Source organism: Hemicordylus capensis, chromosome 1 (genome assembly GCF_027244095.1).
Source record: "Hemicordylus capensis ecotype Gifberg chromosome 1, rHemCap1.1.pri, whole genome shotgun sequence".
In the NCBI taxonomy this organism is placed as follows: Eukaryota; Metazoa; Chordata; class Lepidosauria; order Squamata; family Cordylidae; genus Hemicordylus; species Hemicordylus capensis.
In genome coordinates this window covers 339,642,432-339,654,642 of record NC_069657.1, presented here as the reverse complement: position 1 = coordinate 339,654,642, position 12,211 = coordinate 339,642,432, and positions in this window count along the sequence as shown.

Genomic DNA, 12,211 nt, shown 5'->3' with positions numbered 1-12,211 from the left:
CTTTTGATACCATCAGCCATGGTATCCTTCTGGGTTGCCTAAGTGGGGGAGGATTGAGTGACACTGTTTTACAGTGGTCTCGTTCCTACCTCTCTGGTAGATTCCAGATACTGTCACTTGGAGACTGCTGTTCGGCAAAGCGAGAACTGAAGTGTGGAGTTCCAGAAGGCTCCATACAGTCTCCAATGCTTTTTAACCTCTACATGAAATCGTTGGGAGAGATCATCAGGAGGTTTTGAACAGGGTGTTATCAATATGCTGATGACACCCAGATCTACTTCTCCATGTTGACCTCATCAGGAAATGGCATCTCTTCCCTAAACGCCTGCCTGGAGGTGCTAATGGGCTGGACTAGGGATAACAAACTGAAGTTGAATCCAAATAAGACAGAGGTATTGGCTGTGTGGGGTCAGGCCCCGAGAGATGGTTTAGATCTGCCTGTTCTTGATGGAGTTATACTCACCCTGAATGATCAGGTACATAGCTTGGAAGTGCTCCTGGATCCAAAACTCTCTCTGGTTTCTCAAGTTGAGGCAGTGGCCAGGAGCACTTTTTATAAGCTTCAGCTTATATGTCAGCAATGCCAGTTTATAAAGGTAAATGACCTGAAAACAGTGTTGCATATGCTAGCAACCTCCAGGCTTGATGACGAAGATGAATATATATTTACCGCTTTTCAACAAAAGTTCCCAAAGCAGTTTACATAGAGAAATAAATAATAAATAAAGTTTGATCCCTGTTCCCAAAGAGTTCACAATCTAAAAAGAAACATAAGATAGATACCAGCAACAGCCATTGGAGGGATGCTGTGCTGGGGCTGGATAGGGCCAATTGCTCTTCCCTTGCTCAGTAATGAGAATCACCACTTTTAAAAGGTGCCTCTTTGCTTAGTAAGCAGTGCGAACTGAGTTAGCAGGCTTGACTACTGTAATGCACTCTGTGTGGGCTGCCTTTGTACATAGTCAGGAAACTACAATTAGTACAGAATGCAGCAGCCAGACTGGTCTCTGGGACAACCCAAAAGAACCACATGACACCAATTTTAAAAACTACTCTAGCTGATATGTTTCTGAGCAAAATGCAGAGTGCTGGTCATTACCTCTAAAGTTTTCAATGGCTTGGGTCCAGGGTACTTAAGAGAGCACCTTCTTTGCTATGAACCCTATTGCCTATTAAGATCATCTGGGGAGGTCCAGTTATGGTTGGCACCAACTCATTTGGTGGTGACTCAGGAACGGGCCTTCTCTGTGGCTGTCCCGGGGCTTTGGAATATGCTCCTTGTCAACATAAGAGCATCTCCATCTCTGATTGCTTTTAGGAAGCTCCCCCCCCTCCAGGCTTTTAACTGAAATTAATTTTAAACATTTTAATTGTTTTTATCCCATGAAATTGTTTTAACTTTTTATTCTGTGAAATTGTTTTAATTGTTTTTACTCTGTTTTAAATTTGTTGTTTTTTTAATTGTGTACACTGCTTAGAGATAAGCATATCAGGCAGTACAGAAATATGATAAACAAGTACACAAAGGTAGATACATTGCACGCTTAACATAATGTATAGTTTGACCCCAAGAGAATAAAGGTATCAGTCCATTTTATTATGTAACCCCCATAATTTCTATATTGGCAGCTGCAACAGTTTTTGCATAATGATACTACCCGACAAGAGATTAATAGAGAGTAGCTGCATTTGAATCTTTTTATTGTGCTAATACTCATTCTTCAAAAGGATTAGCCTCAACAAATATAAAATCTTAATCCTGATTGTAACGGATGACACAATGGTATACTTTAAAAAATTGGGAAATGTACATAAGAAAAGATGTTCTGCCTGATCAGTGGAAATGCAGTTGGTTTGCTAAGCCTTTCAAATCTGTTTGCCTAAGGTTGCAAGGAACACTTTCCTGATACTGTTGGATAGTAATTCTATTGAACACAATGGGACTCCTGAGTAAACATGCATAAATGGGGTTTATTCTCTAGGAAGTGTGTTTAGGCTTGCAGACTTAGCACATGGGGTTGGATGCAGAATAGCATTGTGCTCGCATAGTGTGAGAAAAATATGTGCCCGAGGAGTATGCACTACGTTGCAAGTTTTCACAGTTGCTAGTGGAAGACATACCTTTTTACAAGGTTCTGAAACATGCTGTGCAACAATCAGCTACTAGCGCAACATCTCCTGCTAGCTCAAGAACTACTTGGATCAGAGGTTACTTTCTTCAGGCAATATCCTCCAGCAACCTCCTTATGCCAACGAAACCACATTATTCTAGTGCAATACTAATCTGGATCCTGCTCAAGAGATTGAATCCTAAAGAATGTGCATGGCAAGAAAGCTAAATTTACCCGCCCCCTCCTCAGTATAGCAACTCCCTGCTACCCTCAAAGATCCACTTCTGTGGATCAGAGGACCTTCTGGGACAGAATGGTATGAAGCGCAGAGGGGGAAGGGAAATCCGCCAAAATTGTCCTCCTTGCATAATTGGAAGAGCCTTCCATTTGTGCAAGAGCCACAAAGAATTATTCAAAGGGCTCAAACAAGATTGGAAAGGTGTAGCCAAAAAGGTACTCATTTTCATGTAAGGTGGAGCTGTGAAGATGTACCAGACTTCTGGCATTTAGTTTGGGAAAGAAAGAACAAGATCGTGGATTATCCTGTCCCAGAAGATTCCACAATCCTTTTATTAAACCACTTTGAAAATGTTCCCTTGCCTGAGGGTATAAAGTATCTTGTTGTTTTATTTAAGGGATAAACAAAGATTGCCCTAGCTAATAAGTAGCATGTTGGTTACTTTCCTTCTGCACCTCAGTAGTTATCTAAAGTTTAGGAATAACATTTTGTGCATAAATTGACCCATCAAAGGTTAGTGGGTTTAGATATGTGTAAATTAGAAGCTTTTGGGGGCGTTTGGTTCAAATTTCTAATTCGTTCAGAAAACTCAGATGTGTATGTTGCAAAGTCTTCCAAATATCATTGGTTTTGCATTTGCTGAACTTTAGCTCTTCTTATTAAGGCAATTACATAATTTGTAATTTCCTCTATAGAAAAATATGTATGATTGTGTGTTATTGGATTCATCTGTTTGGTACACAATGGCTCAGCAGTTAATTGCTGTTTGTTTTATTAACATCTTGCTGCATTAATGCTATTTTTTATTCGTAAAAATCATTTGTTGGTTTCCCACCCTTTTCTTTATAAATATATGTAAAATTGATTAATAAAAATTAAATTAAAAATACTTATTGTTGTTCTACTGGGTAACAACTGTTATTGTTGTTCTATTGGCCTAGTTAAGATCATTAATGTATCACTAAGGGAGGGCCTTGTTTGAAAGAGGCAATGGTTAGTCCGCTTCTTAAGAAGCCTACCTTGGATCCCTCGGTGATAGATAGTTATAGGCCTGTGTCCAACCTCCCATGGTTGGGCAAGGTGATTGAGAGAGTGGTGGCTAACCAGCTCCAGTTCGTTTTGGAGCAAACTGATTATTTAGACCCATTTCAAACTAGCTTTAGAGCTGGCTATGGGGTTGAGACAGCCTTGGTCAGCCTGATGGGTGGCCTTTACTGGGGAACTGACAGAGGGAGTGTGACTCTGTTAGTTCTTTTGGATCTCTCGGTGGCGTTCAATACCATCAACCATGGTATCCTTCTAGATCGCCTGGGGGACTTGGGGATAGGAGGCACTGCACTGGGGTGGTTGTGTTCCTATCTCTTGGGTATATTCCAGATGGTGAAGCTTGGTGACAGTTGCTCTTTGAAATGGGAGTATGTGGTCCCACACGGCTCCATTTTGTCACCACTGCTTTTTAACACCTACATGAAACTACTTGGTGAGGTCATCAGGAGGTTTGGTGCAGGGTGTTATCAGTAGGCTGGTGACACCCAAATCTATTTCTCATCAACATCATCATGAGGAAATGGCATTCATTCCCTAAATGCCTGCCTACAGGCAGTAATGGGCTGGATGAGGAATAACAAATTGAAGCTGAATCCAAGTTAGATGGAGGTGCTCAATGTAGCAGATCGCAATTTGAGGGATGAATTAGATCTTCCTGTGCTGGACTTGGTTACACTCCCCCAGAAAGAACATGTATGAAGCTTGCGAGTGCTCTTGGATCCAGGCCTCACCCTGGTGTCTCAGGTGGAGGTTATGGCCAGAAGTGTTTTTCATCAGCTTCAGCTGATTTGACAGCTGTGTCCACTCTTTGAAGAGAATGATCTCAAAACATGGGTGGTGACCTCCAGACTTGATTATTGCAATACACTGTATGTGGGGCTGTCTTTGTATCTAGTTCAGAAATTTCAGTTAGACTAAAATATGGAAGCCAGATTGGTCTCTGAGGTATCCCAGAGAGACCATATTATGCCTGTACTTTAACAGTTGCACTGGCTGCCGATATGTTTCTGGGTAAAATACAAAGTGTTGGTTATCACCTTTAAAGCCCTGAATGAATGGCTTAGGTCTGGGTTACCTTATAGCAGGGCTGCTCAACTTTGGCCCTCCTGTAGATGTTGGCCTACAACTCCCATAATCCCTGGCTATTGGCCACTGTGCCTGGGGATTGTGGGAGTTGTAGTCCAAAAAGAGCTGGGGGCCTAGTGTTGAGCAGGTCTGCCTTAGAGAGTGCTTTCTTCTGTATACTCCCCACCACATGTTATCAGAGGAGGTCTGTTTCCAGTTACCAGGCGTACTGGTGGTGACTTGGACCCAGGCCATCTCTGTAGCTGCTCTTGGGCTGTGGAATGCACTCCTGGAAGAAATTCACAGTTTGGAATCATTGTTGGTCTTCAAGAGAGCCCTTAAAACCTATTGTTTGGTCTGGCCTTCCAGGCCAGGGTTTCTAAAATGGTTTCTAAAATGGTTTTAAACTGTTTTTAAACCTGGTTTTTTATTGATTGTTTTAAATGATTGTCTGCGGAGGTTTTGTTTTATTGTTGTGCCCTTCCCAGATGGAGCAGTATAAAAATGTAATAAATAAAAGACATTTTTATCTTATAGGTCATATTGATTTGCTGTCTTATGCTGATTATGTTTTGTATTGTTGCTTGTTAAAAAATGATAATGATTTGCTGGAGAACAGATTATGTCCCTTGTAACCCAGAAGTGCTCTAATCAATGAGTCGGTTTACTCCAGTGGGTAAAGGATTGGACTGAAACCTGGGTTCAAATTCTGACTCCGTTGGAAATCCATTGGGTGGCCACAGGGAAGTGGCATCAGTTTCCAGTCTAGAATGCGGTAATTGTCCATGAAATGCCTCACAGTTCTTTGGCAAGAATACAATAATTAAGGGCTTAAAAGAAATTGTAATACTAAAAGTGCTCCATCAAAGTAATAATCAAATGTTCCCTATAAATCTATTACAATTACAAAGCCTGAATTCCCAAACTGTATGATCTACTGCAGCTCGTAGCCCATAAACCATTTGCTTTGTTCTGTCTTAATCTGTTTTGTTAACACATTTTATGCACAGTTTTCTTTTTTTACTTCAATATAACAATCAATACTTCTCCCACTCACTTCTTTTATTTGCTGCTTCAGTTATTCTAGCTTCTCATCAGTTTTAATACAAACTTTGTTTTCATGTCAAAGTCTGAATTCTCAGTGTTCTCAAACTGAGGTTGATTCTCATTTCAGTTCTTTTTGGCATGAAGCAGCAGTGCGAATGAATGCTAGGACGGATCTCTGGAGTACCCAACTAGTGATAATTTAGGCTAGAATCCTATTTGCTAGGGGTAATCCTATTTGCTAGGGATAAACTCCAGTTAACTCACTGGGACTTACTACTGAAGAAATATACTCAAGATCACACTGTAATCTGCTTTTGCACATTTACACCACAATCCTCTGCATATTTATTCTGAAATAAGTCCCAATGGATCAGTATAATCTGGATGGTGTAGACGCCCCCGCCCCCCCGCAACTGCTGCTGTGGGCTTTAAATCACCCAGCGATGCTTCTGCACAAGAGGGCAGTACTGGCACAGCAGATGCTTGCATAATTGCACTTTGTGCACTATTTCCATAGGGAATAATGTGTGATTGTGTAAGAGTCAATAGAAGTGGTACTGCCCTCTTGTGCAGCAGCATCACTGGATGATTTAGAGCCCCACAACAGTACAGGTGAGTCAGCTCCACACACATTACACTACAGGACATGTAAGCTACTGAGCCTGTTCTCACAGCCACAGATCCCTGGGTTGAATGGGGCTTAACCCAGGAATCTGGGATCATCTTGGGAGCCAGGAGACATTCAACGCCATGAAATCTATGGAAATCCTTGCCTTGGGATGTGGTGATGGCCACTAGCTTGGATGGCTTTAAAAGGGGCTTAGACAGATTCATGGTGGACAGGTCTATCAATGGCTATTAGTCTGGTGTCTGTGGGCCATCTCCAGCCTCAGAGGCACTATGCCTCTCAATACCAGTTGCACAGGAGAGAGGGCATGCACATACCTCTTGCCTGTAGGCTCCCCAGAGGCATCTGGTGGGCCACTGTGTGAAACAGGATGCTGGACTAGATGGGCCTTGGGCCTGATCCAACAAGGCTGTTCTTATGTTCTTATCCTGACCCAACAGCTCCAAACCTGGGTAGCCAAGATCCACTACCCAGGTTAAAAGTTAAATAAGAGGAAAACATACCCTTTCCAACCTTCTTTTCTATTCTAGTGCTCTTGCACTGCTGCACACATTTAAAGTGCTCTCAGGCAGCTGGTGGCCATGTTAACCAAAGACTTACGGGGCCCGGGAAAGGAGAGCTGCTGCAGTGCTGAGGGCTGTCTCTCTGCTGCTCCTGTAATGCATTGTGGAATATGTGTAGGCCCCAGCTCCTAACGTCAGCAATGGAGAATGCTGCTATAGCTTTTGTGTGGGCATGCGAGTTGCAGAGCCCAAAAGACAGTCTGGTCATCTGGCAGAAGGTGGTAGGAGTGTGCCTTCTTCACATCCCACCCCCATATGGTTTTGAGAATGAGGGTGTCAAAAGGATTTAGTAAATGTGTTTAGAACTGAGTCTTTTGCATGTTAATCAGTCTTTTGCATTCCCCACATCCATAACAGAATGTATCACCGATATTAGCACCTTACATTAACAACATTCATACGGACACACAAATAGCCTTTGAGAGACTCCAGGACATTTTTAGCACCATATATGAAAATGAAAAATATGAAAAAAAATCTTGGGGTGCTTTGATTAATGCTCACTCAATGCTAGTCATGATAGTGTCAATATATAATTTACAGTGCATCTGCACCAGCTCTGAAACAAAGAATAGCATGTTTTTCCCAAAGGAAACACAGTGTGTTCAACTATTAACATACCCAGAGAAAAAACAACTGGAAATTAAAACATGATTGAAACCCAAGGTAGTATTGCTGGCATAAGTCTTACCAGGTGATAAATTAAACAGAGAGATTGTGTGACAGTAAAAGTTTCTTCTTCTTAACAATGTGGAAAAATGTGAACATGCACTTACCCCAATAATTTTCACAGTAGAAACAGATAATCAAAGAAGATGTAGAAAAAAAACATGGTAGTAAGTTTTAACTGCTGTCATTTTCAAAACCAGCTCATAATAAATAAAAGAATATTTGAGGTGGGGGCATGCTCAGTCAAGAATCAGGCAAATTTTAAGGCACAAGATGATGTCCTACCATACATCAAGAATCCTAATAAAGCAACAAAACAATAACAATTTGCCCAAACAAATCACTATCACAAGAATATAATTACAACCCACTTGGACATTTTAAAATCCCCCTGCAGTGATTACTTATTCTATTCAGGGCTCACAATTCTCATTGGAACTTAGCAATACTTCATGTTGAAGGCTGAAATGCAAAGGAATGCATACCATTATCTTATCAGTGTGATGGTACTTTTGAGTCTTTAACCATAATGAATAAATTAAGAACAAATTTTTGGTGTATACATTATATTCTTCAATGGGCAAAAGTAAACCATCAGTTTGTAAAGAATAAAATAAAATAAAATAAAATAAAATAAAAAGCATTGTAACAGGAAAAAAGTAACAAAAACTCATTAAAGTGCATACTGCATTAGATCCATCAGAGTTGAGCAATTATAGGCCTGTTTCCAACCTCCCATGGCTGGGCAAGGTAATTGAGAGGGTGGTGGCCTCTCAGCTCCAGGCGGTCTTGGAGAAAACTGATTATCTAGACCCATTTCAAACTGGTTTTCGGGTGGCCTGTGAGGTGGAGACTGCTTTGGTCAGCCTGATGGATGATCTCCAATTGGGAATTGACAGAGGAAATGTGACTCTGTTGGTCCTTTTGGATCTCTTGGCGGCTTTCGATACTATCGACCATAGTATCCTTCTGGAACATCTGAGGGTGTTGGGGGTGGGAGGCTCTGTTTTACAGTGGTTCCGCTCCTACCTCTCAGACAGGTTCCAGATGGTGTCGATTGGAGATTGTTGCTCTTCAAAATCTGAGCTTAAGCATGGTGTCCCTCAAGACTCCATACTTTCTCCAATGCTTTTTAACATCTACATGAAACCGCTGGGAGAGATCATCAGGGGATTTGGAGCAGGGTGTTATCAGTATGCTGATGACACCCAAATCTACTTCTCCATGTCAACTTCTTCAGGAGATGGCATATCCTCTCTAAATGCCTGCTTGGAAGCAGTAATGGGCTGGATGAGGGAGAATAAACTGAAGCTGAATCCAGATAAGACAGAAGTACTTATTGTGTGGGGTCAGAACTCCAGAGATGATTTTGATCTACCTGTTCTAGATGGGGTCACACTTCCCTAAAAGGAACAGGTTCGCAGTCTGGGAGTACTTCTGGATCCACACCTCTCCCTGGTTTCTCAGGTTGAGTCAGTGGCCAGGGGTGCTTTCTATCAGCTTCGGATGATATGCCAGCTGCACCCATTTCTTGAGATCAATGACCTCAAATCAGTGGTACATTTGTTGGTAACCTCCAGACTTGACTTTTGTAATGCGCTCTACGTGGGGTTGCCTTTATATGTAGTAAGGAAATTTCAGTTGGTTCAGAATGCGGCAGCCAGGTTGATCTCTGGGTCATCTCGAAGAGACCACGTTACACCTCTGCTGATGGAGTTACACTGGCTGCCTATAGGTTTCCAGACAAAATACAAAGTGCTAGTTATAACTTATCAAGCCCTAAATGGCTTAGGCCCTGGGTATTTGAGAAAACGTCTTCTTCCTTATGAGCCCCACTGTCCATTGTGGTCATCCATGGAGGTCCATATCCAGTTTCTGCCAGTTTGTCTGGTGGCCACACGGAGACGGGCCTTCTCAGTTGCTGCCCCGGGACTATGGAATGCAATCCCTATTGAGATACGATGCTCCCCATCTCTGACAATTAAAAAAAAAAATACTTAGAAACCCATCTTTTTACTCAGGCTTTTTCAGCTTTTTAATAGGTTTTTAATTCTGTGATTGACTTTTAAAATGTTAGTTTTTAATTGTTTGTGTGTGTTTTTTTAACTCTTTTATCATTGTGAACCGCCCAGAGACACAAGTTTGAGGTGGTATAAAAGTATAATAAATGAATGAATGATACAATTGATTTCTAAGTTTTTGTGATCATTTGGAAACAATTAAGCTGGCCATTGGGGTATGGACCTGAACCATATATAGTTATGTGTAGCAACACATATATAGCTCAGGATAGTGGTAGGAACAGGATCAAAGTTGGATTGGGCCCTGGGACAAAAAGTGAAGATGGACCCTTGCCCTCCCACTTCCTCCTTTGGAGAGACAAGAGAGGGATAATGAAGAACAAGCTTTTGCCCAGCCAATGAGTCCCCCTCCCTCAGGGGCCCAGGGACATTCCCCCTTCTTTAATTATAGCTATGTCCCTGGGGTGGGATGCTCAGAGTACAGCAACAGGTGACTGCAAAAGTCAGTATAATCTGGCAGAGGTCTGTATATCTGAATCCACACTAAGAGCTAAGCAAAGCAGTGGTATAATGGGACCAGTCTTACTCTTTTTAAAAGCACGTGTATACTCATAGAGATGCTCATTATGCAACCTTTGCATGGCAAATTCCAGCTAAACAACCCAGAGGAATGGAAGAGAAGGGAATATTTGGTTCAAGCTGTCTTTTAAATTGAGGATGTTTGTTTTTCAACCAAGGTTGAGCCCCACCTTCAGATCTGATCACTCTCCGTGACCCCAATTAATTAGCTAGCTAAAATGGGGAGGAATGACTGCCAAAAGTTCTTGGAGTAATTATGAAAGCAGCTACTGTCAAGTTCTTTCCATTCATTATGCCATGGTGCATGCATCATTAGTGCTCAAATTCCCCATAAACTGTGTTGCCCATCTGCACCTAGTCATCAGGTGCTCTTGCATTCCATAATTGTGTGCAAGCAAGTATTTATACATTTTAATGAATGACAGCCTGTACACATTGCCTGAGGAGAAGCAGCTAGGTCTGTCAGCAACTAGAGTTTCTGCTATGCTAAACAGGCTTTCTGAACAAACACCTAAGGAACAGCCTAGGTGTATTGTGAAACAAGCCCATCAACAGGTCCCACAGACTGATAGTTTTCTAAGGAACAATGACAAGCTTCAATTTTCTATGGAGCTCTCTCTCTAGCTGTACATGAGTGGTTTGGGACTATAGAAACTCTGGGAGAAACTTCATTCCAATCTGAATTTAGTAACTTTACTACCTGCTTGGTAGTAAGAGCATTAATGGTGCTGTACTTCCCTCCAAATGGTATCCCTAGAGTTTGGATCAAGACTTTGTAAAAAAAAGGAAGGGAGGGAGGGAGGGAGGGAGGGATGAACCCATTATGTCAAAATGTTTGCTTCTCGTAGCCTCTGGCTATCTGCCTTAGGCAGAAGTAAATATGCAATACATTCTGTATTTTGCAGTGTCGCCAGATCATCCATTTGAAGTCTTCGTCTCGTCCCAGTGCCATTAGGAGGCTATTTTGAATGTTATTTATGATTTATAAATGTTTCTGAAGATTTCAATTAGACTTTTATACTCACTGCCACCTTAAAGTTCACTTCAAGTCTCTTTATTTAGCACACTAAAATTGGTTCCTGTAGTTTAGCATAAGTGTAGGTAGGGTAGTTGACAGAAATTCATGCAGTCTGGTGTTTGAAACAAATAAATAGAATGAAGTTTATTAAACAGATGCTTTTCACTGAGGTTTGTTACTCTATGAAACTGTAGGGTGTTTATGATTGCTTGTTAAAACTTTATTTTCACAAGGACTGCACTACACTAACCAATACACAGTCATTTAACTAGTGATTCAACATAATGTATTAAATGCACGTCACAACTTCTTTATGATTACCTATACTTAGATTTCCATTTAATAGATGCTGCTTCATAAATTATTAACCATGTGTTCCAAGAAAGTCCACTTCAGGCCCTTTTATTACCCCAGCTTATACATAAAGCTGTCTTTTCAATGGCCACATTCACACATAATATGAAACTGGAGATGAAGGGATCTCCAGTTTCAAAAACTGTATGTCTGAAAGCAGGGAACTGCAGTTTCAACAGGAAACAGGCCCATGGTTTCCCTTCCCAGACAGTGATTTGTACCTTTGGTTTGTAGTGAGTTCTGCTGCCTGGACCTCCGTGTCAGCGTTACGTCCAACCGCCGGCACCACAGTCTGGTTGCTTTGCAACCGGAGTTGAGGAAAGAATCTCCTCCCTCGCTCTGGCTGCTATTGGCTGCCAGGGCTGTCCTTCAGTAAAGAAAGAAGCCGAGGCACCCAGTTCCCTCTCCTCTCTGCAGTCAGCACTGCAACACTAAAATAATATGCTTTGCGACAAGTAGTGCATGGGAGGGTCATGATCTACTACCCCAGGAAAGGTTCCAGACATGTAGTAAATAACCAAGGATTATTCTGTCACAAAATTTAAAACTGGAATTCAAAACTAGGTTGATGTAGTCAAACAGGTCTTGCCAAAAGGGAGCTATTGCACTGCAACTCCACATCATGTGAATTAGGGAGTCCTCAGCAACACCACAGCTCCAACGTAAGGGAGAAGCAGTGATATGTTACACCAGATACACATCAATTTAAAATCTAGGGTAGAGGATTTTATGCTAGAGCATTGGTTCACTAGGCTCAAACGATCTGGGTTTCAGATTCCTCATTGCACTTAGTACGTAGGAGAGATAAGTAATATTTATTGTGGTACATGCACCAGTGGTATAAGGATATTTTGGGTTTAGGTAGAACAGC